General features: G+C 38.6%; 1 protein-coding gene and 1 pseudogene across 8 annotated transcripts in view; one reads left to right on the forward strand and one right to left on the reverse strand.

Annotated features, from left to right (window-relative positions):
• Window positions 1–23,305, forward strand: part of Frmpd4 (FERM and PDZ domain containing 4) — a 931,047-nt gene that overhangs the window by 321,213 nt on the left and 586,529 nt on the right. The gene's annotated exons all lie outside the window — the stretch shown is intronic.
• Window positions 18,925–19,409, reverse strand: LOC128095824 (60S ribosomal protein L11-like; annotated as a pseudogene).

Consider the following 23,305-nt stretch of genomic DNA (forward strand, 5'->3'; position numbering starts at 1 on the left):
TAAATATATGTATATATAAACACACATGTATGTGCATACATATAAATATTATATATGTGTCTACACACACACACACACACACACACACACACACACACACACACACATATATATATATATATATATATATATATATATATATATATATATATATGAGAAAGAGAGGGAGAGAGAGAGCCTGTGCTCAAGTCACACAGCTCTGTCCTCTCCTCTGCATTTTCAGCTGATACAGAGTTATGTCCCTCCATTATTGCCCTGCCACACACAGGGCATCCATAGACTAGATTAGGTCGATGCTGAGCCAGCAGGACCTAGTTCCTTTGTTAAGGTCTTTTCTGGGTGAAATAAAGTTCAGATAGCATGGCATAATGTAAATGCCTCTTCTAGTCTACTGCCCTTGGAAAGTACATTATGCCATACTATCTGAATTTCTTTTGTCTGTATGGGTAGAAAAATCCCTCTGGGGGGCTGTGTGCAAATACACAAATCTCTGGTTTGAGAACCAAGAAGAAAAGGAGAATGAGGAGTTGAAGATTTAGAGAGGAAAGAGACTCAGAGTGGCTAGTCAGGCAAGGTCTGCTAGTCAAGGCATCTAGGCTGTGAAGGAGGATAGTCAAATCTGTTATGGAAAGAAAACTTTATACCTGGTACAGCTTAAGGCCTACAGTCCCAGCTACTGGGGGTGGGGCTGAAATGACAAGATCTCTTGAGCTCATGAGTTCAACACTATCTCAGATAACATAGTAAGTCTTTGAATGAATGAATGAAAATTTCAAAAGCTAAAAGAAAAGTTTCTTTAAGTTAAACATCTGCTTGAATGTGACTGTCTACATTTGCAATCTTTTTTTGATTTTTGTTGTTGGTTTGTTTTGGTTTTTTGAGAGAGGGTTTCTCTGTGTAGCCTTGGCAGTCCTAGAACTCATTATGTAGACCAGGCTGGCCTTAAATTCATAGAGCTCTGCCTGCCTCTTCCTCTCAAGTGTTGGGATTAAGGATATGCACCACCACTGCCTGACTATAATTATATTCTTATTCTCATCCATCAGCTAATCATAGTCTGCTTCCCATTTACATGACTTAAAGACCCATTCAAGCAACTTTTGCCAAAAAAGTAATATTCTGTCCAAAACCTGTATTAATCTTCTACCCAGAAGAACCTCAAATTGCTACAGCCCTTGGTGCTCAGGATATAAAATCCCAAACCTTGGACCAAGCTGGGCTCAAGTGCTCTAATCAGAAATCTCTGGAAGTGGATAGCTCTCTATGATGAGAAAGCCTCAAATGTCTTCTTATGCTGGATAAGGCAGGTGATTAAAATAGATTACCAGATCTTGTTTGTACATTGGAATAGTAAATTAAATGCAGCTTGTTCTCCAGGAGCTGTATTTGGGACATGACATGGCTGCTTCTTTTCAACCAACCATAGTAAGATGCAATGCCAGGACTTAGCCTATAGGTGTGGTTATGCATTCTGCTCCAGGCATCACTAGCTTTGCCCTATGCTCCCAAGTCCCTAAAGCCAGAAAGAAAAAAATGGATTTCACATTCTAATTCAGGAAGATCCAAATGAGGAGAGTAAGAGGTGATCTGAAGTAAGAACGTGAGTGTTGAGAAATCTCCTAGTTCTCTTATTAAATCAAATTCAATCTGACCTAGTCACTACATGCCTGGCAGGTGAAATGTACAGGGGAGAGGGTCCTTGTTTATCCCATAGGAAAAGTTGAGAATTCCCGGGAGTAAGTACACCAGCAATATGAACTGAGAGTCCCTTTGGTCTCCATTCATCATGGCTGCTGTTGCTAAGGCACTTATGATATAAGAAAGCGCCAGAAGATGGGTACCCCTTACAATCCTCAGTTGTCCCTGATAAGCTTGGCATCTTGATGTTCCCTGAAGCACCCAAAACTCTTTTCTATGCTACCACTTAGATAGACTCAGAAGACATTTGCTACCTCCTCTGTGGCTGAGAGCATGCCCACAGGGGACTTCTGTACTTACAGTCCATTGAACCCAGTCTAGTGACCTTCAGTTCCCCTGGGACATTATTCCTCTTTGCTCTATCAACCTTCAAAGAGACTCATTCCAGCTCTGGGGCTTTACAGAGCTATGGGTGAGCAAGCTTCTCTAGAAAGAGTCAGATAATGCACATTTATTGTTGCTTTGAAGGTCTTTTTTCTTTTTATAATTTTTTGAGTCAACATGCATAAAGTACAGCATATCTTCAGATTGAGTTTGTGATTGAGGATGGCCTTAAACTACAGATCCTGCTGCCTCTACTTCTCAAGTTCTGGGACTACATGTGTGTGGCACCATGCCTGGTTAAGACATTTGGTTGATTATTATGTGTCTTCATAATCAAAATGGAAGCTTCTAGATTGGATTTTTGTGTCTTTTGAACTTTTGTTTCCAACATATATTTTGTAATGCCAGACATGTATTAAAGATGGTAGTTAGGAGTGAAAAATATGCCCAAAGACTGACAGACACATGTTGGAATGGGCAGGAAATGACAGGCACTGATGGAGATTTCCAGTGTGGTTATCTTATTTTTCCAGCTTTATTCCTATTAGTGATATATTGTAGGTTTGCTTCTCCTCCTCTCAATTCTTACTTCGAAATGGTTGATGTTGACACCTATTAAGTGTTGTGGACTAGTGGTTCTCAAACTGTGGACTTCCAACTAGTTTCATAAGCATCATTTTCATGTGCAACTTCTCCAGACCCACTGAATCAGAAAACTGGTTGGTGTTGTGTCTGGACTCTCTAGGTAATTCCAATGACTGATGAAGTTTAAAGACTTATTCATTTTTATTTATGTGTATGAGTGGTTTGTTCTGCATCTATATGTGTGCAACACATGAATGCCTGGTGCCTGCAAAGTCAAGAAGGTACCAGATTCCCTGGAAGTAGAGTTACAGACAGTTTTGAACTGCCGGGGCTGGGAATTGAACCTGGTCCTTCAAAAGTGCAGCAAGTGCTCTTAATTGACAAGCCATCTATGCAGTCCTATACCTAGTACTTTCTAACACAAAAACTTAAGTTTAAAAGCCATTGTAAGACTAACAAGCTCCTCAAACTTAGTTTCGTGCTGAAACTACATAGGGAATTTCAAAAAATGGAAGTGCCTATGTCCCACCAGGCAATGTTCTGGGAATCATTACTAACTGGTTTCCTGGGAAGGAAAGAGTCCTAACTGTTGGTATTTGCCCATTTTAGTCTTGTAAACACTCCCACTATTGCCAGTGTGAAGCTACAAACATTAATGGTCCTGAACAGAGCTGGGAAGACATTCAGACTGCCAGCTCTTGGGAGATTTAGGTGACAATCTGGCTTCAGACTCATTGATCTAGTTTGTGACTTGAGTCTCAGGATTTGTTACCATTCCCTTCCCATACCAGGTAACTCCAATGTAGAATAGAAATGAATTTGTTATGAGCAAAATCCATCTCACCCAACAGTGAGCAAAGGTGACTCTTGAGCAAAGGTAACTCTTGCTCCTTTGTTTTAATTACCTCTGTACTTTGTCAGTGATAAAGCCTGTTCTGTGGGGAAGTCAGTGTTTTTTCAAACCAGAAGGAATAGTTGAGTAGGAATATTATGACAATTGTACTTTCCCCAATTTCCCCTCAAATATGCTTGTGGAAACACAAGACTAAATGTGAAAGCCAAATATATAAAATTAAAATGAGATATAACATTCATGCAGTCATTTAACTTTTTTATCATAAGTTTGAGATAATTTTTCAATACTATACTTTATGGAAGTTATTAATGTTTTATGTATGTTGTAAAAATTGGTCTAGGATATTCCAAAATGTTTCATTAACATGGTATCTGTCTTAGTTAGGATTTTTATTGCTGTGAAGACATACCATCACCATGGCAACTCATATATGGAAAACAGTTCAATGATGTGGCTCACAGTTTCAGCAGTTCAGTCCATTATCATCATGGTGGGGAGCATGGTGGCATACAGGCAGATGAGGTGCTGGAGAAGTAGCTGAGAGTCCTACATTTGCAGGTAACAGGAAATGGTCTGTTACACTGAGTGATGCGTAAGCAAAAGAGACCTCAAAGCCCACCTCCACAATGACACACTTCCTCCAACACGGCCGTACCTACTCCAACAAAGGAATATCTCCCAGTAGTCCCACTCCTTTGGGGGGCATTTTCTTTCAAACTACCACATTCCATTCCCTGGCTCCCCAAGGCTTGTAGTCATATCATAATGCAAAAATGCACATAGTCCAACTTCAAAAGTCTGCATAGTCTATAACAGTCTCAAACTTGTTTCAAAGTATAAAGTCTCTTCTGAGACTCATGGCAATCTATTAAAATTAAGATCAAAGAGCAGATTACTTACTTCCAACATATAATGGCATGGGATATATATTACTGTTCCAAAATGTAGGGAAGGGAGCATAGTGAGGAAATACTGAACCAAAGCAAGACCAAAATCCAGCTGGGCAAAGTCCAAGCTCTATCTCTCCACTTCAGATGTCAAAATGCTCTTCAGATCTCCAACTCTGATCAGCTTTGTTGACTGCAACACACTTCTTTCTTTTGGGCTGGTTCCACTCCCTGTTAGCAGCTCTCCTTGACAGGTATCCAAAGACTCTGGCATCTCTAAAATCTTGGATTCTTCAAGGCAAACCAGGCTTCAACTTCACAGCTTCACACAATGGCCTCTCTAGTCTTCCATTCAGAACCCCCCCTGACACAGGCCTGGCCTCAGCAGCTTTCCTTAATCTTGGGGGCAAATTCCATAACACCTTTCTTCTATCCTTCACTCTAAAGCCAGAAGCACGTTGGTCATCAAAACTTCCAAGTTCTGCTGCTTGCTGGGGATGGAATTACATCTTCACCAGTTTTCTGGTTTGGATGGTTCTTTTCACTGCCTAAGCTTGGCTCTTCTGGAACTTGCTCTGTAGAGCAGGCTGGCCTCAAACTCAGAGATCCACCAGCCTCTGCCTTCCCAGTGCTGGGATTAAAGATGTGTACCACCACATCAGATTCTAAATTTTTCTTTAGTTCTTTTTCACAAATTAGAAACTTAACTGGGTGGGATGTTGCCCTGAGGTCACCACTTGCTTTATTCAATTTCCTAATCTGTTTATCTCCTTGAACATAGGATTAAGCTCCATTCTACTTCCTGGTGCTCTTTTTCTCCTCAGAATTTACATTTGGTAATTTATCCTGCTCAGCTTGCTCTTTTTCATTATAAATCTTCATTAGGGTTTCCACTAATAACCACATGACAGAGTCTATACTAGGCTGTATTGAGATTTTCTCTGCCGATGGAATTAATCCAAAACTCTTCACTTTAGCCTCAGGCAGACTCTTTGAACAAGGGCAAAAGGCAGCCACATTCTTCCCCAAAATATTAAAAGAATGATATCTAGTCCACATATTGATATTCTCCTTTGAAAACCCTTGAACCATCCCCCACAGTTCAAATCATTCTCAGCACCATTGTCTTCCATGCTCCTACTTGTATGGCCCATTAAGTAACACTTAAAACATTCAACTGCTTTTCTAATCCACAGTCCCAAGGTCCATATTCCTTCAAACAAAGGCATGGTCAGGCCTATAACAGTAATACCCCAGTCCCTGGTACCAACTTCTGTCTTACTAGAGTTTTTATTGCTATGAAAAGACACCAGGACCACAGCAACTGCTATAAAGGAAACATTTAATTGAGGAGGCTTACTTAGCGTTTCAGAGGTTCAGTCCATTATGATGGCAGGGAGCATGGCAGTATGCAGGCCAACTTCATCCTCGAGATAAAGCTGAGAGTCCTACATCTGGCAGGCAACAGGAAATGGTCTGTTACACTGAGTGAAGCTTAATCCAAAGAGACCTCAAAGCCCTCCTCCACAGTGACACACTTCCTCTAAAAAGGCCACACCTACTCCAACAAAGCCACCCTTCCCAGTAGTGCTACTCCCTTTGGGGGCCATTTCTTTCAAACCACCTCAGTACCTAAAGTTAAAATAATAGTGTTTTGTATTCTGAATAGCAGAATTAGCAACAATTGGGAAGTCTGATTTTGTTAAAAGAAGAAAATATCATGACGTGTGGCATTTTAAAAAATTTAATCTTAGTGTAAAAGGTAGACTATTAGGTGATTTTTTTCTGTTCTATGTTTTGCCATTGTCATGCCTGGAAAATGCAATTTCTCACACCCTTGGAAAGCATAATGGCTTAATAAGTGCAACAAATACGTAATTGATTAAAGCTAAAATGAATCATTTATTCTAATGTGACATTTGGGTTTTTTTGTGGATGAGTAAAAATAAAAGGCTATTAAGAGTAGGTTATTTTTCATGTACTTAGATGAAATCATCACTTAATACAAAGATGCTGTTAATTAGTGTCCATTAAACACAAATAAATCTGGGAACCTCACCTATTAGATTATAGGTGATAGTGATTCAGTTGCTCTTAAGCCAGTGATTGTGAAATATTAATGTTAATATGAAAAGAAGGATAATATATGTGGATGCATGGAAGTGAATTGACTTCTCTCTACTCTTGGGTATCCTTTAAGTTTTCCATAAATCCCTTTAAATATTCATTATAGGTATATCTTTTATACCTGTTATGCCCCACAAAAGTGGAAACATAGGAGACTGTTCCAGCTTGCAAGGTACAAGGAAAAAATAGATTCTTTTTAACCCACTTATCTGCCAGTCCATATTCACATTTTTCCCAGATGAATGAAGGTAGCTTCATTCGTGCCCACATTCAGAAAAGCACCTAAAAATTTATTTGTTATTTTTATGCATGTTTTTCCTTCATGTATGTCTGTGTATCATATGCATGCATGGTACTCACAGAGGTCAGAAGAGGGCATCAGAGCTCCTGGAACTGGATATGTGGAAAGTTGTAAACTATTATGTGGGTGCTGGGAACTGAACTTCCATCTTCTATAAGAGCAGCAAGTGTCTACTGCTATAGTCTGATTCTTTGTGCCCCACCAATTTCATGTTAAATCTATCAACCTAACTTAAAAAAATGTGTGAGAGAGATTATCTAAAGAAGGTTGTTACTGGGACTAGAGAGGTAGCTCAGTGGTTAAGAGCACTTGCTGCTCTTGCAGATGACCCAGTTTCAATTCTACTACTTACATGGCAGCTCACAACCATGTGTAATTTCAGTTCCTGGGGACCCAACTCCTTCTCCTTGTCTCTGTGAGCACATCATGTATGCAGTGCGTATACATACATGCAGGAAAATATACATGTAAATTAAAAATAAATAATGCATAATTTCTTTAAAAAAAGAATGTTGATACTTTGGAGATAATGGCAGAGTATTGTGATGGGAGTGTACAAACTATGGGCTTGTTTAAAGGTGTGAAAGCAGAGGACAGTTTTAAAAGCAATGTGAAAGCAATTATATTAGAGAGTTTGAAACTGTTGTCCTTGGCTAAAGTAATCCATTACACAAGAGGTATGTGTCTGAGGTTGAATAGATAGTTGTAGCTCTTGTAGAACTACTTTTGTATAGATTGTGGTAGCCTCTGTTTTTATGGTTCTTGTATGTGCTATCCACTATCAGGGAATTAGGAGTGAGGACCCTTTCTTCATAATCTCCCAACTATTAATTCCTTGTTAGGGTTAACACAGTGACTGGACTTTGTTTCTGGCCACTTCCCTATTTCTTTCACAAAACATAACCCCCAAGATAGATTAAGAGGTAAACTCTTGGGAAGGTGATTTGATCAAGAGGGTAGGACCTGCAATGAAGGGATTAGTGCCCTTATAAAGGAGGCCCAAGGGAGATGTTTGCTTCTCTTCCACCTGAGGATGCAGCAGGAAAGCAGCATCTTTGAAACAGAGCAATACCTTAAGAGATACAGATGCTGCTGATGCCTTGCTTGACCTTGGCCTTCCAGAACTGGGAGCAATAAAATTTTGTTGTTTGCTGGGAGGTGGTGGTGCACACCTTTAATCCTAGCACTTGGGAGGCAGAAGCAGGCGGATCTCTGAGTTTGAGGCCAGCTTGGTCTACAAAGTGAGTTTCAGGACAGCAAGGAATAAACAGAGAAACCCTGTCTTGAAAAACCAAAAAAAAAATTAATAATAATCTTGTTGTTTTTAAATTACCCCTTACAAGGCTTTTTGTTATAAAAGGACCATGATAAAGCCGGGCGGTGGTGGCGCACGCCTTTAATCCCAGCACTCGGGAGGCAGAGCCAGGCGGATCTCTGTGAGTTCGAGGCCAGCCTGGGCTACCAAGTGAGTTCCAGGAAAAGGCGCAAAGCTACACAGAGAAACCCTGTCTCGAAAAACCAAAAAAAAAAAAAGGACCATAATAGCTACCCTGAACATTGTAATATTTTATTAATTCTTTGAGAATTGTATGCAATATAGTTTGATTTTACTTACCTTCTACTCTCTGCCTTAACTCTTCCCAGATCTACCTTCACCTCCCTACATCCCCCCAACTTTGTATGAACTTCTAGGGGTTATTACCTGGCATTTAGGTCATTGTCAGTCTGATCCACATGATAGACCAACAGGTTTGTTATAAATTTGTATAAAATAGGACATATTACTGCTGTGGGATGGTCTGTATGTCAAATGTGTTGCTGATTGGTCAATGAATAAATCACTGATTGGCAGTGGCCAGGCAGGAAGTGTAGGCGGGACAAGGAGGAGAATAGAGCTGGGAAGTGGAAGGCTGAGTCAGAGAGACACTGCCAGCCGCCATCAGGACAAGGAAGATGTAAAGTACCGGTAAGCCACAAGCCACGTGGCAAGGTATAGATTAATAGAAATGAATTAATTTAAGCTGTAAGAACAGTTAGCAAGAAGCCTGCCACGGCCATACAGTTTGTAACCAATATAAGTCTCTGTGTTTACTTGGTTGGGTTTGAGCGGCTTGGGACTGGCGGGTGAGAGAGATTTGCCCTGACTGTGGGCCAGGCAGAAAAACTCTAGCAACATATTACCATTTGTGGAAGTTTTTGAGATGCTAGTTGAGTGACACTTGTATTTTGTTTGTAGTTAGCGAAGATGTCTCGATTAATGATAGTTTATAAAAGTGCCTACTGTGTGCTCAGAACTATTTTATAAGCAATGAAAGCAGGGTGTAAAACAAAAATATTGTGTATGGTCTAAAAGTTAGGAGAAGGTATGTGTGGTGATTCTATTGATTGTCAGTTTGACAGGCTCTAGAGTCATCTAAGAGGTACATCTCTGGACATGTGTGTGAAATAGTTTCTAGATTGAGTTAATTGAGCTAAGAAGACCCAGTCCATGGTCTAGGACGAAAATGAAAACAAATAAACAAACAGCAAGCTGAGTGCCAGCATTCCTCCTTCTTGGATTCCTGAGTGTGGACACAATGACCAACCACTTCATGTTCCTGCCCTACTTTCCCCACTATGATCAACTGTATCCTTCAACTCCCTTTGTTCAGTTGCTTTTGTTAGGCATTTTGTGGCAGCAATGAGAAAAGCAACTGATGCAGTAGGAGTGTGTAATAGTGTAATATTGTTATGTTGTAGGTGGAGAATCCTTGAACAAAGGAACCTCATGCAGGTTGAGGGCAAGGAATAGGAATCTACAGGGGGAAAAGGTACATTTAATTGCGGAATAAATTTTGATGTGCTTCTGAGCTATACAAGTGCAGACATATGGGAGACAGTTGGATTTTCTGTTATCTATTGGTGCATGACAAACTACCCTGAAGCTTAATGGCTTAGAAAAACAACAATTTATTATTTCTTGCATTTCAGTGGCTTTTCTGGACAGTTCCAATGTTGGTTTTGCATTTTTTCTCATCTGATTGCATTCATCTGGGACACAGTTCATCAGAAAGGTCTGGAAAATCTCAGGGGCATATTTGGTAGTGGTTTCCAGATATGAACACTTCTTCAAATGGTCTCTGATCTTCCAACACAGTAGATGGGCCTCATTTCTTATAGGATTTTCTCCAGATAGTTAGCAAGGTGATATGTGTAAAACTGTGTCTTCTTAGGCCCCAGCTTTTAAAGATACAGTACATCATTTTTACCACAATGCCAGCCTGGACCTAAGCGACTGGGAAGTAGACTCATCCATTTAATGACAGGAACAAGAAATCACCTTGCATGGGATCTTCTCACACAAACTAGGAAGAATCCATAGTCATGTATTGAATGTGTCACAGATTCATAGCTTTCTCTAAATTCGATAGAGTAACTTGGCCACTGTAAAGTTGAAAGTTATCAAGGAAACAGTTAGAGGCTAAATCCTGACTACACACCACAATATGAAAAATAGAGAGTAGTTTTCCTTTTATTCCAGTTGAAATAAAATGGCATTTAATTACCTAAGATACAGTTATCCTACAATCATGGGTGGGAAAATTCAGCCTCATAGTGAAACAAAGCTGATTGTATACTATGGGCTGCTGAATTCAACCTCACACTCTAAAGTGAGTCCATAGAAACTTGACACCAAATTGGCATTCAATCACTTGTCTTACCCACTATATTCAGTGCCCCACACAGGGATTTAATATGCTCAGTGAAGAATTTGTAATATAATTAAAACTCAATATATTTCTAGATGGCATCTACTGTGTTGTACTGTACATGCTGTCCTCTCATCTAAGTTTGATTTGAATTTAAGTAGTATGTACTCTCCCTTAGTAGACATGCTTTGGCAAAAGTCCATTGAGTTCACAGTCAGTGTGTGAATTCAATATAGATGACTATGATGATGATTGATGATGAAGATAAAGATAATGATGATTTTGCAGATAGTAATTATGACCTAGTATAGGCTAGGCAAGTGTTCTACCACCGAGCTATATTTTCATCTCTCAGTCTGGATATTGTTGAGTTGAGCAGTGCCTGAGGTAGTAAAATTCTACAAAGTGAATACAGTGAGACTAGAAGGAAACAGAGTCTAACAACAGTGCTGAATTTTGAGCAGATGTGAATATCAATGTCTAAGTGTTTGAAGGTCTATCATGTGGCAGGCAGTAGGATATAAATGAGTAATTCTAGAAATTAGAACTAGAATTAATAGATATGAAAGGAGAACTTAGAAAAATTATTACATTTGCTTCAAAATGGACCACCTCAAAAAGTAGTGACTTTTCTACAAGCCAAGGGTTTTGTAAAAAGGATCGCTAGTTCCTCATGAGCTGGTTGAATAGTTTGTTCTAGGATTGGGTACAGGTTGAGATGATAATCATCTAAATTGTTGTTTCTCTAGTTGAGATTATAAGTAAGTTCACTTTTCTATTCCAGCTTGTTTGGGCTGGATTGGGTTCTAACCCAACAAGCTGGAATAGAAAAATTAATGTTAGTTCAGTTCAGGAATGAAAAAATGGGGTGGGGTTATGTTAAAGAAGAATGAGGGTCGCAACTAGAGAGGTGGCACAGCAGCTAAGAGTACTGTTTGCTCTTCCAGAGGACCCGGGATCAATTCAAGCACCCACATGGAGGTTCACAGCTGACTGCAACACCAGTCCCAGGAGATATGATGCCCTCTTCTGGCCTCTTTTGGCATCATATATACAAGGATTACATACATACACATAGGCAAAACACCTTTACACATAAAAGAAAATGGGAAAAGAAGGATGAATTGGTCCAGTACTTGATGTCTACTCTGTTTAGCAAATCTAACTCAAATTAAGAAAATGTCTTTAATTTTTTTGAGATTATAATATATTTGTAACATTTATCCCATCCCTTTTCCTCCCTCCAACCCCATAATACACCCATTCTTCTCCTTTAAAATCCATTGCCTCTTTTACATTATTATTGCATGCATATATACATACATATTCCTTCATATCACCTGCTCACACCATATAACGTTACTTGTGTGTTTGTAAGGCTAACCATTTGGTATTGGATAACCAATTCTTGTGCTCTTCCCTGGAGAAGATTATGTTTCATGATCCCAACATTTTTTAGTTGTTTGTAGTTACTTGTGCAGGGTTGAGGCCTTGTGGGCTTTCCCCCCTCCACTTTGGCATACCCATTCAAGCTATCTTTGTTAAGCTCATGTTTAGGCAGTCATGTTGGTGAGACTTTATGGGTGTACCTTCTGACTTTACTAAGAGACACAATCTCACAGCAAACTCTCTGGTCCTCCAGCTCATTAAATATTTCTACCCTCTTTTCCACAATGACCCCTAAGCCTTAGGTATGGGAGTGTTCTGCTGGTGTATCCATTGCAACTAAGCTCTACAACTCTGAATTTTGATTGGCTGTAGTTTTCTGTAATGCTCTCTGTTGTAAAGAGATATTTCTTAATGATGTGTGAGGATTACACTTATCTATGGGTATAAGGATAAATATTTAGATTGTTGTTAGGGATCATTGTGGTTTTGTAAAGTAGTGGTTATAGATTCTTCTCCCATATACTTGACTTCATTCTCACTGAGTAGTTAGTTATATTTCCTGTGCTAGGAATGGATTCTCTCTTCTTGAGTGGGTCTTAATTCCAATTAAGGAGCTGTTGGTTACTGCCAAGGTATGAGTGTCACTACTACACCCTTAGAGTTATGGTATGGTACAATGCTGGTCATTGATGTGGTTTACAGATGTCTTAGCTGGATATGACTTTTGGTTGCCTCTCTCTTTTGCAAGATTGCACAGTGCCTTTTGGTATCATAAAAGCTACTCCTCAGGGAGGAGACTTTCAGCTCAGGGATTTCAAAGCCCTGTTTCTGAAGAGCATGGTGTGTTCATCAATAGGGACTTACCTTCCACCTCTGGTGAGCAACCAAAGGCAACAGAAATAGGCTGTATATTTTGGAAGTCTCTTGGACAGTCCTGGCCAACAATTCAAAAGAGGTGCCTCATATCTTTGAAGTAGTCTTTGGCTCTCAGAGGGAACATTGCTAACCCAGATGAATAAAGTTCATTAAAACTCTGTATGTATATTTATATATAATTACATGTATTATAGTTTTGGGGATTTTTTGTCAAGTTAATAGTGTGATTCCTTATGGCTTTTTCAGAACCCTTATTGTGATTTTACACTCCTCTCTCCTTCGATATTTACCTCCCTTCCCTCTCCCAAGGAGGCCCCCCTTTCCACATTTCCACGATCAGATCACTTATACCTTGAGATTCCTCTCTTTATTGCTGTCCAACCTCCTCACCCTGGCAAAGGTTCTATTTTACTTTCCTGGTTTCTAAATTACTCCATGCTGTGTACTCACATCTGAAGATTAGGCACTAGGATCCTCAAATGAGAAAGAACATGGGACATTTGTCTTTCTGGGTCTGCATTACCTCTCTCAATATGATATTTTCCTAGTTTCATTATTTTACCTGCAAAGTTTATGATTTCATTTGTAAGAAAATAGCTTCATATTGGCATCTTGGTAATATAAAATGCATTTCAATGTTAAATGCCATCTTTTTAAGTATGTATTACAACTTTCTCGTGGCATGTGTATTTAATACAATTTTTTGTGTTCTGCGTATTCTTTTTAAAAACTGTGTATCATGATTCTTTGATCTATCATTTCTTTCTTTTGATATTAAGTCAATGAGCAATATTCCCTAGAGCCTACTTAGGTTTTTCATGACTACCTTCCATTTTCTTTGGGGAAATATTTATGTATCTATGTGTACCCATGTGTGTATATGTGTATGCGTGTGTGTGTGTGTGTGTGTGTGTGTGTGTGTGTGTGTGTGTGTGTGTGTGTTGAGATTTCTGTCCTTTCTGGTGAACCAGTCCATTATTTAATTATCTGTGTTAAAAATTTGACTTTTTTGGTGAAACTGTGCATGAAATTCCTGGAAATATTTACTATACCAGCTAGTACCAGGACCACATAGAGGCAGAAATGTAATGGATTCACCAGCATGGGAATTAGTTCAGCCAATATGTTCATTGCTATTTTCTTTCAAGTCTAAAACTTAGTGGGAACTTGAATAAACAGACAATAATATATCAGCCAGCTTATCAAGGAGGGACAATGACAGTCCAATCCAGTCAGCTCCTTTAGTGGCTCTATGCATTTTCTGGAGAACTGGGACACACAAAAACCTTATTATTAGAGACACGATATCTCCCTGGCTTGTGACTTGCTGGGTAGGGTAAGCTTCCCGACCCTGAGCACCAAAGACCAACCTGTCCCTGCCTTCCTAGCTCTTGGATTACAAGGGTACCTGCCCCCAAACTATATATGAAAAAAATTTCATTTTGTGTCTGTGTGCATTTTGCCAGCATATATCTCTGTCCATTTGGCGGTCAGGGAGGGTACCAGATCCCCTGAAATCCTGGTTACAGATTTACAGAGTTATAGTTTGTGAGCCCCAATATGGATGCTGGGAACTGAACCCAGGTCTTCTGATAGAGAGAGAGAGAGAGAGAGAGAGAGAGAGAGAGAGAGAGAGAGAGAGAGAGAGAGAGAGAGAGAGAGTGTGTTCTGGGGGTCCAAATGCAGGTCCTCATGCTTTCACAGCAAACACTTTACCAATTAAACTGTTTTCCCAGCTGTGAGCTTTCATAATTTCATCTGCTAAATGTCATTACAGCTTACAATCCTATATAGAAGAGCTGTACCTGAATATAATAGCAAATGCCCCCCACCAAACCACACCTGCCAAGATCCACAGGGTACACATTTCTGTATCATTCAACTAAGAAAGCAGAGGAGAAAGTGAGGTGAGGCTGTCTTGCCACCTCTTCACATAAACGAGCCATCAATTAGTTAAATACTTGGCTAAGCAGCAGACACTGGCATACATTAATATCGGCTAAGTTCCACCAGCAATGCGTTCTTAACTAGCATGGGTCATCATTCACAAATCCACTGTGCACACATTTACATTAATTAAAACCTAAGCTGATAGTCCTTTGCTGCCTTCCCCTTAGCCCCCGCATCTTTCTCAAATAAATGTCCTCCATGAAATCAAGAAGTGCCGATGCTTAGGGGAAAAGAAATGCAATGCAAAGGAAAATTCTTATTTTCTTCCAGAGATTGAAATATGTCCTGATGATTCCACCAAGGTCTTCTTTCCTCCAGTATGTGTTTTGTGATTTTTGTGCTCAGCTTTGGTTCATTTTGAAGGTTCAATTTGTGTTGCAGGGGATGGATCCCAAGTCCTTAAATATTAGCCAAGTGCCCTATCATCAAGCCACACCTCCGACCCCAGTTTGGAAGGATTTTCATATAAATTTTAGAGTGCAAGGGTTTAATCTCCTTGATGTCTTTCTTCCTCAGAGATAGCTTTGAGGAAGCTATCTGATAGGTGGTGTGACTTTTAAAGACATACACACCAGTCTAGTGTTCTTCAGAATATAAATAGAAGCATTGAGAAGACTCTTGTAGCTTTCTAAATTGACTTCTCTGAACCAAGGGAGAAATTAAGTCGGGCTGAGGTGCCTATCTTTGGCTCATTAAATCTTGCAGGGTTTTCTCTGAAATGGTGGGTCTCCTAGGATAAGCCAAAGAAAGATTCTCTTTAAATTCCCTGAAAATCAGGAAGGTACAATTTTCTGATAATTTTCAATTATTCTTTAGTAGGACTGTATATTGAAAGTGGATTGTATCATCTAGGTAGATAACAGAAATAGAGGGAAGCGAAAGGAACGTGTTAATGATTGTATCCACTAGCAACAGAGTTTCAAAGATAGTTGGAATTTTTAAGAAGCTCAAGCTATTTTGTCATTTTTACCTACAGAAATACTCCGATTTAAATTATACTACCAAGCAAGATGCACACACCTGTATTTCCAGCATTCAGGAACAGAGGCAAAAGGCTAGCTGCAAGTTTGAGGCCTGTCTGGTCTATATAGTGAGTTAGAGGTCAGCCAGGGCCATATAAAAAAAAGAAATGAATAAACATTAAAACTATATACTGTAGTTTTATGGAATAGAAATATATACAAATCCTGAGCAGCAAACAAATGCATTGTGGAGGAAGGTTTTTGAGAAACATTTGCTTTCTTTGGCATAGAGATGACTTTGAGCTGCTGGTGGATTTTCAGACAGACAGTCATTATATGATAGATAATAATTGAGACTAATTTCATAGTTCAAATGATTTGAGTTTGGTGTGCATTTTCCCCCACCTTCTCCTTTCCTCTCTCTCTGTTACGCGTGCACATACACACACACACACATACACACACACACACACACACACACACACACACACACACACACACACATTCTGAAAGGGATAACAATTCATATTACACACTCAACCTTAAAATACATTGCAATATTAAGCATCAGAGCTATATAAAATCACAGTAAAAAATCTGCCAATATGTTTTTCTTCTATGAGCCATAGAGTATGTCATCATTACACATATACTACAGTAAATGTTCACCCAAAATTGGAAGTGTATGCCAGCCTGATGGCTCAGTGAGTGAAGGTGCTTGCTCCCAAGCCTGAGTTCAATGCCTTAGACCAAGATGTTAGAACAACAACAACAACAAAAACAACTCCTGCAAGTTGTCCTCTGACCTCCACTTATAAGCTATGTGTGGTTTAAGTGCACCCTTCCTCCATAGGCATATAAATAGATAAATAAATTAAATTTAATAAAAATATTTTCTTTAATGAAGGTCTGATGATATAGGGACATTTCATCGTCAAACAAGTAAGGCAACATTTAACTTCTCAGAAACTGCTTGAAAAGCTCCATTCAGATCTTAAGTGCATATCTATAATCATAGCACTTCAGAGGCTAAGGCAGGGAGATCTGAAGTCTGAGTACTTCCTGTGATGCATAGTGAATGCCAGGCTAGTCAGAGCTATATTGCAAGGCCTCAAAACAAAAAGCAAGAGCCCAGCATAGTGTGGTACATGCACACTTTTAATCCCAACACTTGTAGGGGAGAGGAAGGTGGATCTCTGTGAGTTTGAGGCCAACCCATTCTATATAGTAAGCTCTAGGCCAGCTGGGGCTATATAATGAGACTCTGTCTTAAACACACAAAACCAACAAACAAAAACCCCAAAATTACCAAACAAAACAAAACAAAAATCCCAACACTACAGCAAAAACCCAACAAACAAAATTTTAAGATGTGATGTGTTCATGGAAGTCATTTTGAACACAGGTAGACAATGACTCACTGTGGAGGCTGTACGCCATGCCCACTAAATTAGTGATTTGATGATTTCACCCCATACATGAATCTAATGAAGAATCATTGCAGCAACAGGAGTCCACTAACTTTCTATAGCATCAGATCTCACACCAAGGCACGTCCCTCTACACCCACAAATGGCCATCCTGCCATTGGCTTATTCACTCCCACAATCCCCAGAAAAGAAAATACCTCAGAGGGACAAACTGTTCACTGAGTCATTTTTAAAACGTCATTGCAAATGTAAGCAGCTTTGGCCTTCCATAAGAAACAAAGGAATAACATGGAGTGTTAATACTGGCGATAATTTACGGAGCTCAATTTATTCCTAGGGGATCTAATCATCAAATACTACTACAACTTTATTGCATATTCACAAGAAATCATTATATTTTTGCAGTTTTTTGAATTCTATTACCCAGGGTCATAAAACCCCTTCTAATAAGAAATCATGATTGTCAAGTCTAGTTTGATTAAAGGGAATGACAGATGATTGGAGGTCTTAGAGATGATGGGTTTTTTTTTCCTCCCATTACTTCACATCCTAATGATGATAATATGATTATAAAAGGAAACCCATAGATCTACTTTCAGGGGCCTGTATCATAAATAATTTTAATGGCAGGTGATGTGAATTTTTCCTGTCTTTTATTGTTTGCATGCAATTTCATGAATGGCCTCTATCCCAAAGGTGCTACAACTCTCTACTTCACATCCTTTACAAAAAACAAAAATAAAACCAAAAACTAACCAGTCATTCCCAAATTCATAACCACCAAATTCGTGTGGCAGATCACTCCCTGTTAATAAGTTGGAACCTATTATTTTCATCACACAAAGAAGAGGTAATAGTCACTACTTCCTCCATGTGAGAATGCCTGTGAGGATTTGTTTTAAAAATGTCCCTATATATTTACTTAAGTGTTTATTTATTTCACTTTATTATTATTATTGTGTTGTGTGCACACATGTAGTGTGTGTGTGTGTGTGTGTGTGTGTGTGTGTGTGTGTGTGTGTGTGTGTGTGTGTGTGTATGGACGCTTCAGGGTATCTTCCTCAGTCACTTCTCTACCTTATTTTTTTAAAGACAGGCTCTCTCACTAAACCTGGGGCTCCTGCATTCAGCTAGACTGGCCTTCATGTGAGTTCCAAGCATCCTTCTGTGCCTGCTTTGTCAGGATTGCTTTGTCAGGATTTAGATTAGAAATACTGTCTGCAGCACCTGTATTTTTTTAAAGATTTATTTATTTATTATGTATACAGCATGTATGACTGCAGGCCAGAAGAGGGCACCAGATCTCATTAGGTGGTTGTGAGCCACCATGTGGTTGCTGGGAATTGAACTCAGGACCTCTAGTAGAGCAGTCAATGCTCTTAACCTCTAAGCCATCTCTCCAGGCCCCAGCACCTGTATTTTTAATGTGGATTCAGGAGGATCGAACTTAGATCCTCTTGCTTTCAAGGCAAGCACTTTAGCAACATAACTATACTCCCAGCTCTTATGAATAGCTATTTGATTTTTTTCTTGTTTGGTTTTGTTTTAATTCAAGGTCTCACTATGTAACCCTGGCTGGCCTGGAACTCCCTATATAGAACAGGCTGGCTTCAAACTCATGGAGCTCTTCCTGCCTCTGCCTCCTGGGTGCTAGGATTAAAGGCTGCACCACCACATCCAGCACCTTAAAAAAGTTCTTGTTAGTGTTGTTTCTATTTTATTTATTATAGGTCATGTATTAAAGCAATAATATTCCAGAGAGAGAGAGAAGTTAGGTATTTTTTTATGATAACAGAACACACACACACACACACACACACACACACACACACTTGGCCTTTTGGTGAAATTTATTTTCCAGAGAAGTTGATCCCATAATACTTCTGGAATTAGAACATATCCTCCTCTTTGCTGACTCTGTGTATGGCCCCAATGCAGTCCATCATTCACTTCTTGCCTGTGATACTGAAACCTGGCCTACCTAGCACCACAAAGAAGTCCAGGAAGGCTATAGATCCCAATGTTTGGTGTGTTCTTAAATCTCAAAATCCAAGTTTCCAGTATCTGAGAAGTAGTTTTCCTATAACTCATACTCACACATTTTCAGACCTTTCTCCAGGTTTCTTCTGCCTTGGCTCCATGTACTATTCAGGGAATGGCCTTATTTTCATTTCTCCTGATGCCAATGGACCTGGTGGTATATCTAGCTTTGGAAAATACCTTAGTCTGGCCTGTGAGTTGCTCTAAAACCTTACCTGCCTGGCTCTGTCTTTGCTCTCCCGCACACAGATATTGAGAGGCAGAGCTGGCTGATACGAAGTTCCCACATGCGGTTCTTTTTCACCTTAACTTTATACCATGATGGAGGACAGGAAGAGAAACAGCATGAATATATTTTTGATGCCTTGTCTACTCCAGATTGTCCAGAGTGACTTTCTGACAAGAGCACTAAATAAAATAAAATTAAAATGTGTATTTGCCATATGACATGATGAATAAAATTAGAATCCTAGTCATGCTATGAAAGCAATGTAATGTGTGCAGAGACACTCTGTATTATGAGTTAGTGTACACTTCACCCTCTCTATTCACACTGTTCCCTCTTCTTGGACTTTAGAAAGAGTAGGATATTTGGCACATCTTGTTGTTTTTCCCCTGCAGTCTTTTCTCTATATCCCAGCAACAGCAGGGGTAATAGTTATGCCAACAAGCATTCTGAAGCATCTGAAAAAGTTGCATCTGTCTTGTATGAAACAAAGCATTTTTCCCTCCTGATTGTTAAAACTACTAAGAGTTAAAAGGTAGTGATTTTGTGATTAGGTTTGAGTTATGGAAGGAATACTTCAGAAGTTCTGATCATCCACTCTATTGATTTCAAGTTTAGATTTTATTTACTTTTTATGGGTTGGATTTGATGCTCTTTTAGATCACAGGGATTCAACCATATCTCATGTGCACACAGTAAAATAGAAGCAGAAAGTATACATAATGTATTCAGTGAGGTCACAGACTGGTATCAAAATCACACAATGACATTCCAGTATTTCATCAACATATATACAGAAATCCTCAACAAAGTTTCAACAGGTTGAAATACTATATAAATCCAATTATCCACCATGATTAAATGGGATTTATCCAAGCTATGCAGGACAGGTTCAACATTTGAAAATCAATTAATGTAATCTATCACAATAAACAGGCTAATGAATAATATTATATGATCATATCAATAGATAAAACATGTATTTGACAAAATACAAAACCCATCCCTGATAAGAATTTCAGTGAAAATGAAATAGAGTACTTTTTCAACTCAGTAAGTAATGTTCATTTTTAAAACCTACTGCTTTGTTACTATGATCAGGAGCAGTACAGTGTCCCTTTCCACTACTACTTTTAAACACTGTGCTGGAAAGTCCTAGATAAACCAATAAGACAAGAAAAACGGGAAGAAAGAAGTCTGTGTTTACAGGTGACACACCTATCTATTTAGAAAATCCAAAGAATCAGCAAAAAGACTGCTGTAATCAGGTTAGTATGAGAAAGTTAATTATTGCCCCTGTGAATCAGCAATGAATAAGTACTATTTGAAAATTGTGCTATTAATATATAGTATAATATTTAATGTTGTAATATCATATATGTGAGAAAAAACTGCAAACTGTGGATGAAACAGAGAACAGATAAATGGAGAGATGTTTGATGTGCATGCCCAGAAAGACTCAATGTTATTATGATGTCAGTTCTCAACTTGATCTGTAGATTCAGTTCAGACCATTCTGATTCCCAGCACATTATTTCTTGCATGTCAATGTCTTCAAGTTTATATAGTAAGGTAAAAGCCCCAATGTAAAGGACAAAGTCAGAGGACTGACAACGTTCAGCCTTAAGACTTAGCACAAAGATACAACAATCAAGACAATATTGTACTAACAAATGAATAAACAAATTAGATATTAAACAAACCAGAAAAGTGAGATCAGAAATAGACCCACATAAATATGGTCAACTGAATTTTGACAAAGAAGCTAAGCAATGGCATACAGCAAAACTGGTCATTCCATTTATTTATATGAATGATGTATGCATATTCACATATAAAAATATCTTCTAAACATGAATTTTATATCCTTCACCAAAGCAGCTAAAAATATATGCTGACTTTAAACATTAAATGAAAAACTGGCTGGGCATGGTGGCACATGCCTTTGTTTCCAACACTTGAAAGGCAGGGGCAGGTAGATCTTTGTGAGTTAGAGGCCAGCATGATCTATACAGTGATTTCCAGGCCAGCCAGGACAACAATGACTCTGTTTCAATAGAAACAAAAAAACAACAACAGCAACAAGTGTAAAACTGTAAGTCTGCTAGAGGAACTAGGTAATTTGAAGTATGGTGAAGAGAAAACAACACCAAAGGCAATGCATGAAAGAAAAATTGATGTTACAGTTCATTTAAATTAATGATTTCTTTTCTGTAAAAGACACTATCAAGATAATTAGCAGTCAGGCCACAGGCAGGGAAAAATATTTACAAAAGACATATGTGATAAAGGGCAGTTATTTAAAATGTACAAAGAACTCTTAGAATTCAGCAATAAGAAAATTACCTAATTTTAAAAATAGGCCAAGGACTTCAACAAAAATAACTTAATGAAGAAGACAGAATACCGGCAAGATGGCTTAGGGGGAAGAGATGCTTGCTGCCAAGCTTGATGATCTGAGATTGAGCCAAGGAACCCACACAGAAGGAGAGAACAAACTCCTGCAAGTTATCCCCTGGCCTCCACACACACACACACACCTCCAATAAATAAATGAACATTAAAAAAGACAGATAGCAAATGAGCATATGAGACCAGTTAATGTTACCAGAAGAATGAAAATGAAAATAACAATGTTATACCGCTACACACTATGAGAATAGACAAAATTCAGAGCACTGACAGCACAAATGTTGATAAGGACATGCAGCAATACGAACTGTCATTATTGGTGGGAACAACAAATTGTTTAACCACCTCAGACAATAGTTTGATAGTTTCTTACAAAGCTGAAGATACACTTACCATAGAACCTAATAACGTTGTTTAGTATTAACTCAAGGGAGTTAACAACCTGTGTGCCTCCCAAAACCTGAACATAGATGTCTATGACATCTTCATTTATAATGATTAAAATCTGGGTGCAGTAAAATTAGAATGTGAATGGGTAAAGTAGTATATAGAGACCATGAAATATTATTTACACCTAAAGAGAAATGAGCTAACAAACAATGAATTGGCATGGGAAATCATAAATACATATTGGTGAATGAAAAAAGCTCATCTGGAAAGGTTATAATACTGCATCATTATGATATGGCATTCTTGAAAATGCAAAAGTGTTGACATGGTAAAAAAAAATTACTGGTTGTTATAGAGAAGAAGCTAGAGAAAATTCCATAGAACTCAGAATTTTTTAGGGCAAAGTAACTATTCTGTGTGATACTGCAGTGATGGACAGATACTATGCATTTGTCCACATTTATAGGTTATATACCAAGAGTAAGCCTTAATGTAAACTCTGGGCATTGGATGATAATATGCCAGCTTGTTGATTGTAATAAATATACTATGATAGTATTATGGGGTTTTATGAATGGAAAAGACTCAATGTGTGTGGGGATAGTAAGTATGTAGATATCTCTCTACCTTCCATTCAGTTTTCCAACGTACCTATAATTACTTGAATAGGTAAAGCCTATGCAATAATGATTGGATGATTACGAACTAACTCTTGTTACTAAAGAGCTTTCCCATAAACGTTAGCTTGCTTTGGATTCAGTTTTTGTTTAAATAATCTGTTGTTTCTCTGTTGGCTGAAGCAACTGTATCACACTGAAAACAGAACCACATTCTTGGCATCTTGACCAAAGTGTTGTTCTGAGTCCCATACTGGTACTGCTGTGACAAGCCTCTATACCATTGGCATCATATGAACATCATATGGATGTCTGCAATGATTTGATGACTGTAACTTTTTCTTTCCTGTTGTAATATTTAAGAAATGTGGTATTGTTTAGTTACTAATAAGTGCTTTGTAGGTGTGCTTAGAACTATCAACAAAATAAGATCTGATAATCAGAGCATATGCAAAGATGGCAACTGTTCTGTCCTTGGAGTAAGGTCTGATGTGCTGTGGAAGGTTGTGTGGCGCTTTGAAGATCATTTCTTGGGCTTGTGAATTG

This window comes from Peromyscus californicus, unplaced genomic scaffold (genome assembly GCF_007827085.1).
Source record: "Peromyscus californicus insignis strain IS unplaced genomic scaffold, ASM782708v3 Scaffold_10__1_contigs__length_136768540, whole genome shotgun sequence".
Classification (NCBI taxonomy): domain Eukaryota; kingdom Metazoa; phylum Chordata; class Mammalia; order Rodentia; family Cricetidae; genus Peromyscus; species Peromyscus californicus.